The sequence below is a fragment of the Dipteris shenzhenensis genome, chromosome 28 (assembly GCF_047967505.1).
Source record: "Dipteris shenzhenensis isolate YYH24624 ecotype China chromosome 28, Dip_SZ_1.0, whole genome shotgun sequence".
Lineage (NCBI taxonomy): Eukaryota > Viridiplantae > Streptophyta > Polypodiopsida > Gleicheniales > Dipteridaceae > Dipteris > Dipteris shenzhenensis.
Genome location: NC_141623.1, coordinates 9,490,945 through 9,504,198, shown reverse-complemented (window position 1 = coordinate 9,504,198; position 13,254 = coordinate 9,490,945).

Here is a 13,254-nt window from a genome sequence, read left to right as displayed (position 1 = left end):
ATGCAAGGTTAGCCCTTATAATGGAAAGTGCATTGTGTGAGAGCACATGCTGGCACATTAGGGGAGAAATGGGGTCTCAAATCGGCATCAAATTAGTGTTTCCTAATTTCATGGGATGAGACAGGTATTTGAGGTGTACCAATGAGAGTGCTATGAAATATGGGGCAATGGTATGTTGAGGTGTCAAGTTGCATTTACTATGTCTAGGTCTATAGGTGGTTTTGTTTTAAAAAAGATGGTTTTAGTTTGAAAAAGGGAGAGGAATACCATGGATTTTGGGAGAAAAACGACCATGTTTGGGGAGAGGGCACCATTTGTTGCCATGTGTCCCAAAAGGGGGGGAGGGGTGCATTTAAGGAACCCCCTAAAGTAAGAAAAGGCAGCTATAAGGCTCATGGCCTACACAGTGATCAAAGGAGAGAGAAAGCCACTTTACACGTGCGCCTGCCATGTGTACATGCAAGATTGTGGTGCCACATTGGGAAGGGGGGGTGCCTACCAAAAATTGAATGTTCAATTGGGCTCTTAGTAGGAATGGAACCTCTAAACACTTGTCAAGGGCCCCTCCACTCTAACCACTAGGCCATTGAGTCAATAGTGATATACCTCTCTACCACGTTCCATATAATCTTATGTGACGTTTTGGCTCTCTTCCATACTTGTCTCCAAAACCATGTATAGTCTCCCAAAACCACCTTAGCCTCCATTATGACCCCTCCACATAGGATTGGATTATGAAAGCTAATCTTTCACTAATCGATTCCTTCTCTCTCTCTCTCTCTCTCTCTCTCTCTCTCTCTCTCTCTCTCTCTCTCTCTCTCTCTCTCTCTCTCTCTCTCTGTCTCTCTCTCTCTCTCTCTCTCTCTTTCCCTATTTAACATCCTACAACAAGCCAGGGCGAGGTGATTCTGATTGGCCTAGTTGTTGGCCTGACTTACTGTCACCAAATCCTAAAGAAAAAAACTCACCCAAAGATGATCCTTGTGTTAGATATCAATTCTCCACTCTCGTGTAACTATGCAGGAACCAGCTAACTCTACTTGTAAGCCCCCCATATGAGGAGATGGCATTTGAGTAGCTCGGTTATCTAGTAGATCCTAGTTTGGACACTAGGTGGGGGCCATGTGTGGCCTGATGGCTGGACGGCTTCAGATAGAGTTGGCACACTGCCAACTAGGCTACATGCAAGTGTGGGAAGGCATCCCTTGACTGACTACACTGAGGGTAGATGGAGCATTTCCCGTTTGGAGCCTCAGATGATCCCGGATGGATCTGGGCTGAATGGAGATCGTAGGTTAGTTGCTCTATTTTGTGCACCAGTTCTATCGTATGGTCAATGGCCTATTTCGAGACCAATCCCCAGTCGACCATTTTGGATGGACTAGGTCAGTCACCCAATTGAGCCTAACCGACTACGACTGGTGGCTATATAAGAGCAAGCCTGTGAAGCCCATTTCATCACTAGCTATAGCAACCCTAATTCCTTAGCATCCAGCCTCCGTCTTCTACTATTTCCAGCATGCCATCGAAGCTTCTTTCACATAAGCACACGGTTGGGAGGCAGCACCATCTATTGTATCAGCTCTATAGTAATCAAATTTTTTATTCTCCATACTATCTTGTTTTCTCTCTTGCATACGAGATCTCGTTATCTGTTGAGCATAGATGTTGTATTATTTTCTTACACCTTGATGGCATACTTGCTGCCCTATACAACACCGCATAGGATGATCACATCACCCAATGGTGTGATATGGGTGTGGCACCATGGGGGTCTCTCTTACCGCTCGGTATGGTACTATACCGCATGATGTGTGAATGCATATACCACATGGTGTTATGACAAACTATGCCGGTGGAAAAAAACATGTGTTTTTTAGTTTAGGGCATTAGGTTGCATTTTTTAATAAAAAGGTACATATTTTATTTTTTTTAATGTACTTTTTAAATCCCTGCATTGGGTATATGACATCTTGAATTGGGGAAAATTTTGGAGACTCTCAAAAGGAGGAATTATATTAGAGAGAATTGTTGATTGGAGAGCATTCATAGAGTCACATTTAAAAAGAGGAGATGATGCATGAATAGGTCACACAAATCCACACTATATTCGGATTTGTATGCATAATGATATTCCAATGATAAAATGGAAGCACTGATGGAGATAATTTATTCAGTGAGCCATATGCTTTACTACAAAGAATAACTCCATTGGAGGAAACTAGAATTGTTTGCAAAGTACAAAGCACTTGACATAGATGAAATGAAAGGCTTGGAATCCTTTATTAAACATGTTCAAAGTATGATGCCAAAATATCTCGAGCAGACAATAAAAAATCAGAGATAATAAAGTCAATTGAGGCACTTGTAAAATATTTACGAAAACAAGAAAATTTAATGAGCATTGAATACTTAGAATCTTTCTAGCCAGAACAAGCTATGTCCTCGAGATCCGCATTGGATACAAATACAACAATAGATGAAGAAGAAGATGAGCAATGCCTTTTACCTTGAAAATATTATGGTAAGAAGGGGGACAAACCATTACCAAAGTTTGTACCAGAGGATGAGATTGAAGAGGGTATGTTTGTAGTTTGGGCATCTAATGCGAATTCAAAGTTGAATGAACAAGGTGTCCCAATTTGGGTGGCAAAGGTGGCTCGCATAGCAAGGGATGACAAGGGAATTTCTATAACATTCAAATATTTATGGTATGAACCAAAGCCTTTGAAAACTCTCCCCAAAAAATACACAATGACACAAATTTATGAGGGTTTCTTACAAAAGAAACGTGAATGGATTCCAAATAAAGAAGGTTTGATAGAGGTGGAAGTGAGTAGCATTATTCATTACTTGAAGACAAGGAATCATAGCTATAAAAAGAAGCATGGTTATGATGTTGGAAAATGTATCACAATCCCTGATCTCCTAGCCTTTATGTGAATAGATAAAGCCCCTTTGACACTAGCTAAATTTTGTAGGAAGTTATATCTAATCTAGTGCTCAAGAGATTGGGAAGTAAATACTTTTTGTTGATACAAGATGCAAATATCCTCCACCAACTAGTTAGAGAGATTATATACTTTGACCTAAAAATCATTATTGGGTCATACTCATTACTTACTTTGATGGACACTTTCAAATCCCATAACAATTCTTTACAGTGGATTACCAATTCTTACACTTGTATTTTTTCTAATCTAGCCACAAGATTATGGCATGGATTTATATTTAGGTATTGACCACATCATAAAATCTTTGAGAGGATCTCCAGAGGATATATTAAGAGTTATTAATATTGATACTAATGCCTTTTGGATGATCAATTTAGTATTTGATATAAAGTTTAATTTACTTATGAGATATATTATGTGTTCATAGACGATATTGGAAAATGTCATGAGAACATCTCACTACAAGGATAGTATGGACTAAGGAATGTAATATAAAAATTAATTAACTAAGACTTTGATACAGAAGGTAAACTTTACCTTTTAATTTCAATCTTGAAAGAAAGGAAGCTTCATGGAGTAAAAGAATAAGGTCTTAATTTTTTCAAGAGAAGATTTCAAAGAGATTAATAATTGGTTGCTAAAACGCATGCATATACAATTAGGGGATGATATTTTTAAGTCAATTGTCCTTTGAAAATGCTCCTTCCAAGCAATGCATGTACCCTATGGGTGTTTAAAAAGAGGCAATGTCTGCCTTGACTGCTACCTCCTCTCTCATGGAGAGGATCCATGTTGCTTTTGGGAGGATAACTTTTCCCGAAGCACGCACTTGAGGCCACAAATGAGACATCCTATTCATAGCACGCAAGTCTTGTTGCACTCCTCTAGAGTCTTTTAAACCAACCAAGTGTGCCCAAATAGTAGCCCGCACATTCTTGAAGATATGCATGGGATCCAAGAGATGATTGATTTGTAACTGACCCCAATAAGGAAGCTCGTGAAAGATCGATAGCCTCTTCATACCACGAGGAGGTTCCTCTCCATTTGCCCTCCAAGCCTGAATTGAGTCACTTGCCTTCAAATATGGTGGTGGTGGATCAAGCTAACCTCCACGCTCGAGATGGTCCAGCGTACGGTATTGAGCATGACCTTCATAAACATTTTTCCTTATATATTTGGAGTATCATGCAAGCGATTTCAAACCCGGTCCACAAATAGGACAAGCATGGTACCCACTTGTAACAAGTCCTACACGCGTGCATGAATGTGTTAGTATAAGACATGCGTGCGAAAGAGAGTCATAAAGGCATAATCTTATATTATACATGTAAAGACACAACCACGTACCTGCGCACTCTCCATATCCTGGGTAGTCATGCATGGTCCACATCAAGATACCCCTGACCAAAATATCATTGGTATGTCTAGGAGCTCTAGAAATATCAAATACCTGCACTCCTCTCCATAAGATCTGTAACTCCTCTATCAAAGGTGCTATGTACATGTCCATATTTTGGACCTTGTACTTCCCTAGCACAAGTAGTGCAAGCATGAGGTGTCCCTTCTTTATTGTTAGCCATGGTGGGATATTGTAATTCACCAAGACTATGGGCCATGTCGACCAAGATGTCGAGCGTAACTCAAAAGGATTCACGCCATCCATGGAGAGCCCAATATGTAAGTTGTGTGGCTCCCTCGCAAAGTCGGGCCATTGATTATTTATGTGCTTCCAAGCTACACAATCTGTGGGAATCCTCAATGTGTCATCAATGGACCAATGAGATGCATGCCAAGTCATCAACTCTGCTATGGATTACCGTGCCCTATCTCGAAGTAGCTCCATGTGATCGTAATGCCTGTCTCACAGTGCCATCTGTAGAACCAATAAAACTGTCTAGCAAATTTGAACTAATCACCATAGCCATCTGACTTGATCCAGTGCCGCTGCCATGTGACATCATGATCCCTCAAGAAACTATCATGCAAAGTGAAGCAATGCTGCACAAAATGGGCATCATGCGATCGATCATTACTAATGTAGAAGTGATACTCTTGCACAATGACGTGTGAGTTCATGGTGCTATCAATGCCATCCAAATGAGCCTGTGCATGACGATAGCTAATGTGCAATATGGCATTGAAAAAAAATATGACCATTGAAATAATTCAATATAATGAGGCCATAAAAAAACCAATAACTCAATCACACATCACCTGTTCGGAGAAATAATACTCTGACTGGATCTCATGTTGTGGTGCAAAGGTATAATTCTCTGCAAAGTCCACCACTGAGACAACCACCCCTATAGGAAATGTCCTCATGCATAGAACTGATGATCCTCCCACTTCGCAGTGTGCGAGTGGCGTATATAGCAGTATAGCTTCCCTAAAAAATTATCAATGAATACAACACGTGGTGTCTCCTTCCCCACAAGCTGCAACCTCCTCAACTCTGCACCACCATCTAATGTCAAGGCACTGTACTCATATTGCTGCCAATGAACCATCTGCACATCACAAGTATCCAGTGCAACTCGTGGCACTCTAGCAAAGTCACCACACAAAGTACACCTACCTTCCACACAATCAAGGGAGTGGAATAAAGCATCACCATCTCGTGTACACAATATGGAATGAATGAAGTCGTGAGGGCTAGTAGGAACCACTCCCCTATGACCATCAAGGGAATGGAATACGTCATACATCAATCCAAAATCCACATGGTAGCAACAACAGCATGTGTCACGCTCCTAAGAGCATTGCACAAACCATGGCCTGCATCGCTCAAATTACCTTTGCCCAATCCTAAACTCTGGGTGTGCCTCTACAAACTGAGTGTACAACTCAGTCTGGGTACACTCCAAAAAACATGCACCATGCTCAATGTACACACCGCATGACACCCTCTTCTGCAATGCCTTCTTGAACACTGGGGATGCTCTGCAATGCTCCTCCCAAAACTATTGTATGAAGGACCTCGTGGAATCATCCAACAATCGATTGCTATGAGGTGCATGACCACTCGAAGCCCAAAGAGCATCAGTCTCACTATCCTCTAGACTCTGCCTCCTAATCATGCCTGCTCGCAATGTGCACGATGCAATCTAAAGAAGACGTGAAGCGGTACGCACATGGCATGTCATATGAGGTCTACTAATGGCAGCACAATAGCACGACATGCTGCCAAGGCATCACTGGAGTTCCTATGCTTAATAGAAGCATAGGAATGTCAAACATTGCTAAGGACCTCGCTACATACAACCCTATCTCTACGTCCACTAAGACCAGCAAGCCTCCTACACTACCAAGTTAGGTGACCAATCAGGGACATGAGAAGAGCAGATTGCAAAGCTAGCATGAGGTCACTAAAAAAAGACTGCATAATCTTGCTAGTACGATGCCAGATAGTGGACTTTAGCAAGTCATGTCGTGAAGCAACACTGCTACTGCAAGGTGGGGAAAGGGGATCAATGGGAGATGGTAGGGTGGAGGGGGGAAGGGAGGCACCAAGGGGAAGGGGGGGAGGGGGAGGGGGCGGGGGTGGGGGGAGGGTGGAGGGGGAAGAGGTAGAGGTGGAGGCCAAAATGTAGGTGGCTAGGGGAAGGGCGGAGGCTAGAGGTAGGGGAGCGGATGAGGATGTGTAGGGGGGGACAATGGGGGGGTGGGGGTGGGGGTGGGGGTGGAGGTGGAGGTGGAGGTGGGATGTAGAGGTGGAGGTGGATCGGTGGTGGTAGCGCGAGCTCTAGCTCTAGAGGCTCTCTTGCACTCACGATCCTTCCGCTTGCGCTCCTCGTCAATGAGATTTGGGGGGGGGTTCCTACATCTTTCACGTCTACTAGCTCTACGGCTTTGAGAACCCATTCTCAATGAAAGTAGGATGGAAGGTGTGACAAAGTGATGGGGAGGCAAGAATGGCTAAGAATGGGTGAAATGAACCAAAACGTGGTGTCTTATAGAGAGCCTCAACGAATCCACTAGATTGCTCTTAGATTGCTCTTGATTATTATTGGTGGAGAAGGTGCTAAGATTGAAACTAATTGGCTGGAATCCAATGTTAATTTCAAATATTTGCATCGTTTGATTTTATTCCAGTTTTGTACCTCCAAATACCTCGATCGTGGTCATAAACCTCGATCAAGGTATGCTATGCCTAGGTCATATACCTCGATTGAGGTATTCAATGCCTCATGCAGGTCATAAACCTCGATCGAGGTATTCTATGCCTCATGGTCATTTACCTGAATCAAGGTATTCTATGCCTCACACAGGTCATAAACCTCGATCGAGGTATTCTATGCCTTGCACATCGTGGTCATAAACCTCGATCGAGGTATTCTATGTCTCACGCACATCGTGCTCAAATCACATGCATGTATAACTTACCATGCATGTTGATGATGTGGCTCGCCATGATCATGATGTGTATACATGTGGCTGATGTGGCACCATGCATGGTCATGATGTGGCAATATGGTGTGGAATATATGAGTCTCTTCCATGATGTGGAAATGTGATGTGGCATGATGAGTTGGCATTCATGAGGTGGTAGATTGACATGGCAAATTGAGGTGGAGGGATTGGTGATGTGGCAAGGTTGACGAGGTATGCCAAGGTGGCAAGGTGTGATGACATGGCTCCAAGAGTTCCTATGATGTGGAATGATGAGGTGGCACATGTGGCTGATGTGACAACATGTGTGGCAATGTAAGGTGATATGGCAAGGAGTGATGTCACATCTCCTTGATGACATGGCACCATGCGGTCTAACAGCGTGGCATGGTTGCAAGGCAAAAATAGATGTGCACACTCCAAAGGCTTGCCACTAGGGTCGGTGATGCTCCTAGCCTACCTCACCAAGCCTAATACCAAGCCTACCTTGTCTTGGTATTAGGCTTGTGTGGCCCTTTTTCCCCCACAAAAGGGAGATTTCAGTCTTAGAGGCCATATCATACGTTTCCCTTACTCAAATTTAACCAAAATTTTCCCTCTTATTCATCATGTAGAGGACTAAAAATATTGACATTTTTGAAATGTTTGGTCATGTTTGAGAATTACTAGATTTATTTTTAATATTCTTTATTGATCCTCTTAGGAGTAAAAGTAAAAATTAAACTTCAATCTTCCTAAATCTAACCGTTGGATTTGGGATTTGATGATTCAACCACACACCCTTATGTGCCTACTAACCTTCCACCGAATTGGATTTGCTTAATTATTCAAAATACTAAAAAAATGTGGTGTGCTACTAAAATGCATGTATTTTATGACTTTATTTATTATAAATAATTATTTATAATTAGATAAATCATTCAAAAAATTACCAATAAATCAAGTTAAGCTCTACATAATGTAAAGAGACCACTTACAAAGTTTCAATAACATTTAATCTAAAATGAGTGAGAAATTTAGAATTTAATATGACACTCTCTGTTCGTGACAAAGGTGTGACTGCCTTGGAACCATGTCGTGTGACACAAAGAAATTTTTTGTGTGTGCATCGAATTTTTGATCAGACTATACGACTGTGTGCACAATAGCATGTGTGATGTTGTGTCTGAAGACTTCAAAGACTAGATCCATAGGGAAGAAGGTGAGATTTGCATTTTTGTGTGCTAAAAAGCTTGTTTCTCCACCTCCTAAGGATTGGGGAGTGAACCAAAAGTGGACACCCTTAGCTTGCTACTTCCCTAAACCAGTGTCGCTATATAGCGATGCTTATATAGCAACCGTTCTTTTTCAACGCTTATCGCAACGTAAATAATGACCTTTGCGCTCGTCAAAAAAAAAACTTTTTAGTGTAAAAAAGATTGGTATTCCATCGAAAAAGGACCTATGCCTTGTAGTGAATTAGCCTCCGTAGGTAATGGGAAGGGGGAGCATTTTGGTGTAGGTGCAATAGTAAAGAGGGCCTTAACACGTGAAGAACTAAAAATTAAAAAAATTGAAGTGTGCAAAAGGGGCCAAAGCACTTCAAGATGTTATGGAGGTGAAGCATGGGAATTAGGACAAATCCAATGAAAGGGATGCGATGTTTCTCGATCATCTACATTGTGTTTGTTGCTTTAAAAAACAACCGTCTAGATCGTTGAGAACAGCGACGTTATCTTCTTATTGGAGTGCTTGCAGGCCAGGTTTACGGAGAAGCTATAGCTACTTATCTCGTGAAAACAAATTAAGCACGCCCAACATTGAGAGCGTCCAAATGCATCCACTTTATGAGGGTGAGTGCCATGAGAATTTTGATGTGAATTGAGAAATGTACACACCAAAAGAGAGTTAACCATGACTTGGTCGGGGGTTTGCTTTTGTGTACCGCCAAAAACAATCGCCGACAAAAGCAATCCGTAGCATGGCCGACAAGGGACTATAAGAAGCTCCTGCTTAGCCCATGAGCTTTCGATTTGCAACATCAATTCATTAGAGCTACCATGGCTGCTTCCTTCCCCCGCCGTTCCTCATCGCAATCTCTCCGAACCAGCTCCAGCCCTACAGTCGACAGCTCTCCTCCTTCCCGCCCTCCCGTCCCTCATCGCCGACGCCCGTCCTTGCACCCTAATTCCAAAATCCTTCCCAAGTCTAGGTCTGCAGAGCCGACCCACTCAGGCGATGAAGACGTCGCTCCGTTCGAGCCTCATGTAGGTTTCTTGACACAAATAATCTACGTTATTGTTTTTTTATTATCGTATATGAGCAAAAAAGCTGGTTAATCGAGATTACTAATCTGTGTGACTAACGATGTACGATGGTTGCAGTCTATGAAGTCAAGACCGGAGGAAGGGCGACCGAATAGACCTCCACGGTATCCCAAACATCACTCCCAGGTGCTTAAATTACGTCCTCGCTATTTTTATGCCTTTCGTGCTTTTTGCTCGTTGGATAATATTTAGTAGTAGCGGGCTCATCATATGCGTTGCCATTGTTATCTGCGTTCTCCAGCTGATTAGACTTCCCTTTTGCAGTCCTGGAAAGCATCGATCCAAAGCGAAGGTTCTAGAAACGGGCTCCGTTGTCCTGCCAACGATGAAAGAAACTCTAGTGAAATCAATGCTAATGATCGAGCGGATCAGGACACGCCGACTGCGAGTACGTTGCCAACCCACGGGAGTTCTAGCGTTATACTAGACGATCTTAACAGAGGTCTGTGGATCGGCTCTCCAGGGCGACGGAGATTGCCCGCGTTTGAAGAAATCTGTCCATCAGATCCCCAAGGAGAGACAAATCCAACATACTCACTGGATGAGATGCGCGAGTGGTGCCGTGAAATATTGCCGGGGCTGAACGTAGACGTTTCCAAAAACCCTCGATGAAAACACACGTTGTCAACCTTGATAATCAATTGTGTTCTTATTTTGCTACAGTATATATAAATCCTTTACTTTTGGTGGATCTCTTTCTCATTATAAAGTAAGTAGATCCTTTTTGAACTTCACATGGTCATAAAAACGGCTAGAAACTAGGGTTGGTTTAGAGGTGGAACTTAATTTGTATCCCAAACTGGACACAAGCTCAAAACCTTAAGTATAGAATCTTTTACACGTGTTCCCTCACTCAAAGGGTGTCATGTATATCTGCTCAAATCAATGAACAACACTTCCAAAGAAAGTTTAAAACTACACTATATGTGGTTAATTAGATTTGATTCCTCAACGGCATTACCACCCACAAGCATGAGGGCCTTGTACAATTGTTTCTCAACTTGCAGAGGGTCATTACCCATTTCATACACCTAAATAAGTGACCATATATGGTTACACCTAAATAAGTGACCATATATGGTTGATTTGAATGCGAAAATAAGCTAGTCACCTATAACATTAGAGACCCGATCCATTATTTCACCGATTGCCACTCCCTTTTGCAATTATATACTCATAGGCTTCATTATGCTCATATTGTAAAACAATAAATAGTGTAGGCCACGCTTGCAATGGCACACATGGACCAACCTAATGGCTCATATCAACCACCATAATGGTTTCTGTGCAAGAAATGTGTTGCTTATAGTGGCACGGATAGACCAGTCTGGTGGTCCATGTTGACCACCAAGAACACGTGAACCTCGAAGTGGTAGAACAGGACTTAAGGTATCACTACAAGACACGGGCCTCTTTACAACGCTGTCTTTCGATGCTTCACAACGGGCATGGACATGAAGATCGTCGTCAGTACAATTGGCGAGCAGGGAAGGTGTTGGTGTGGATGTTAAAATACATGTGGGTATGCTCGTCAATATATGCGTCGGTATAGGCATCGGTATATTATATCGATCCCTACACCAATATTTATACCGACTGACACCAACCCCTGCACCGACTCTTTCGCTGACGCCTGGGTACATTTTTCCATACCGATGTTTTTACAGTACATCATTTCCAAGGGTTTTAAAATAATTTTGGGGTCATTGTTTGCTTGGGTGTAGCCATTTTTGGTGAGGTTTAAAGACTTTTTTGTATATAGGTATCTTACATGACCCATAACTTATTCATTGCTCAACAGAATTCAGCAAACTTTGTTTTCAAGTTGTAGCACATATTCCAAATTGAACATGAGAGCAAAAAATTATGGAATAAGGATTTGGAACAAGACTGTTAAAGCATTACAAGTGCTATGTTGCATGTGAAGCATGCATCCTGAAGACTTAGGATATAGAAATTTATTCAAAAACATCAAAATTTTATTCTATACATACATGCAATCAAGTAATCATTCAAAAGTACAGTATGTGAGCTTCTCCTCAACCCAAGGACACACCTAAATGAGATCATTATGCATAGGTTAATGGGCCTCCAATGTTGTGCTAAAGTGACGCATACCCATTTGAGGGCATGCTTCATAACTTTTTTTTGATTTGTTGAAAGCCAAAACAGATTGAAAATTTGGAATCCAAACTATTGGGACTAGTGCATGGTGGTCTTAAAACATTGATAGTTGTTGGTATAGGTATCTAGATTCACTCTAAAATGAAAGAAGTTGGAAAAGTGCAATTTGTGCACGTGTAAAGATATTTTAATAAATCCAACACTATTTACAATTTTGAATTGTTTCTTTTTCCATGCACTTGCTTGCTATATGGCTCATAAGCATGCCAAAGGTCATTGCATTTAATAATACATAGCATTAAACCCAATAGCGTGCCCTTTGGCCTATTTGTGTTTTGAAGAATTTTAGGCCACATTGCACTTGTTTGGGATATCCAATTCTGCTCACGTGTATCGTCGGAGGGGGGAAAACTAGTAGCTGAAATTTCACTACTCCCATGAATTTCAAATTTTCACCCCTCCCGCCCATCAAATCTTGGAAGATTAAGTATCTATAACTTGCCCCTGCCCTGGAAACACCCTACAACCCACACACACCTCAACGTGACCTTGTGCAGACTTTGGTTTGCCATTGCACTACTACATTTTTGGAAATGGCAACCAAAAGTGCCATATATTTTTGCCATTTCTATGTCCATAATAGCAACCAAAAGTGCCATATATTTTTCCATTTTTGCTTATGAAATGGCAACTAAAAGTGCCATATAATTTTACCATTTCCACATACGAAATGGCAACCAAGAGTACCGTATATTTCTGTCATTTTTGTGTCTAAAATGGCAACCGAAAGTGCCATATATTTTTCCATTTTTACATTCTATTTTGCATCTTTCTTTTCCTTTGATAGGTTGCACCAAGGTGGCCGTGGCTCGTCCTTCCTCTTCTTTTATCTTTTGTATTTCTTTAGTATGCAATGGTTGTGTTGCTTCTTCATTTTTCTATTCGAATGCAACATTTCTTCTATTTCTATCGAAAAGAGTTTGCGTGCAGACCCTTGATGTGGGGCTCCTTGTCTAGGCTGCTTTTGAGCCAACTAGGAGCTCTCTCATCCTGCTTGTGTCCTCTTTGTTTCTAAACCAAATTAGCATCCATCTGATCTTTCTCATGCCCTCTCTAGTTTTGAACCAAAATAGCATCTCTCTCATCCTCCTTGTGCCCTCCCTGCTCTTGATTGAATTCATGGTCTATCTTGAGTGATGATGTCTTGAAGTACTCAACCATAATCTTTTGATGCAACCTACTTGCCTCTACACTTAAAAATTTACTCCATTCATCCATGAGATCCTATTATGGAGTTTGCAACTTTGTAAAGTTTGATGGTGGAGGAGGCGGCATTGCGAAACTATTTAGACCTCTTGATAAGATAAAATGATAGCCCCCAATATAAGATTGTAAACACTTCACAAAAATATCTAAGTATGGGCTCTTTGGTTCCATTATAATTCCCACAACCATGCTAGAAGTTATATCTTTCTTAGAGA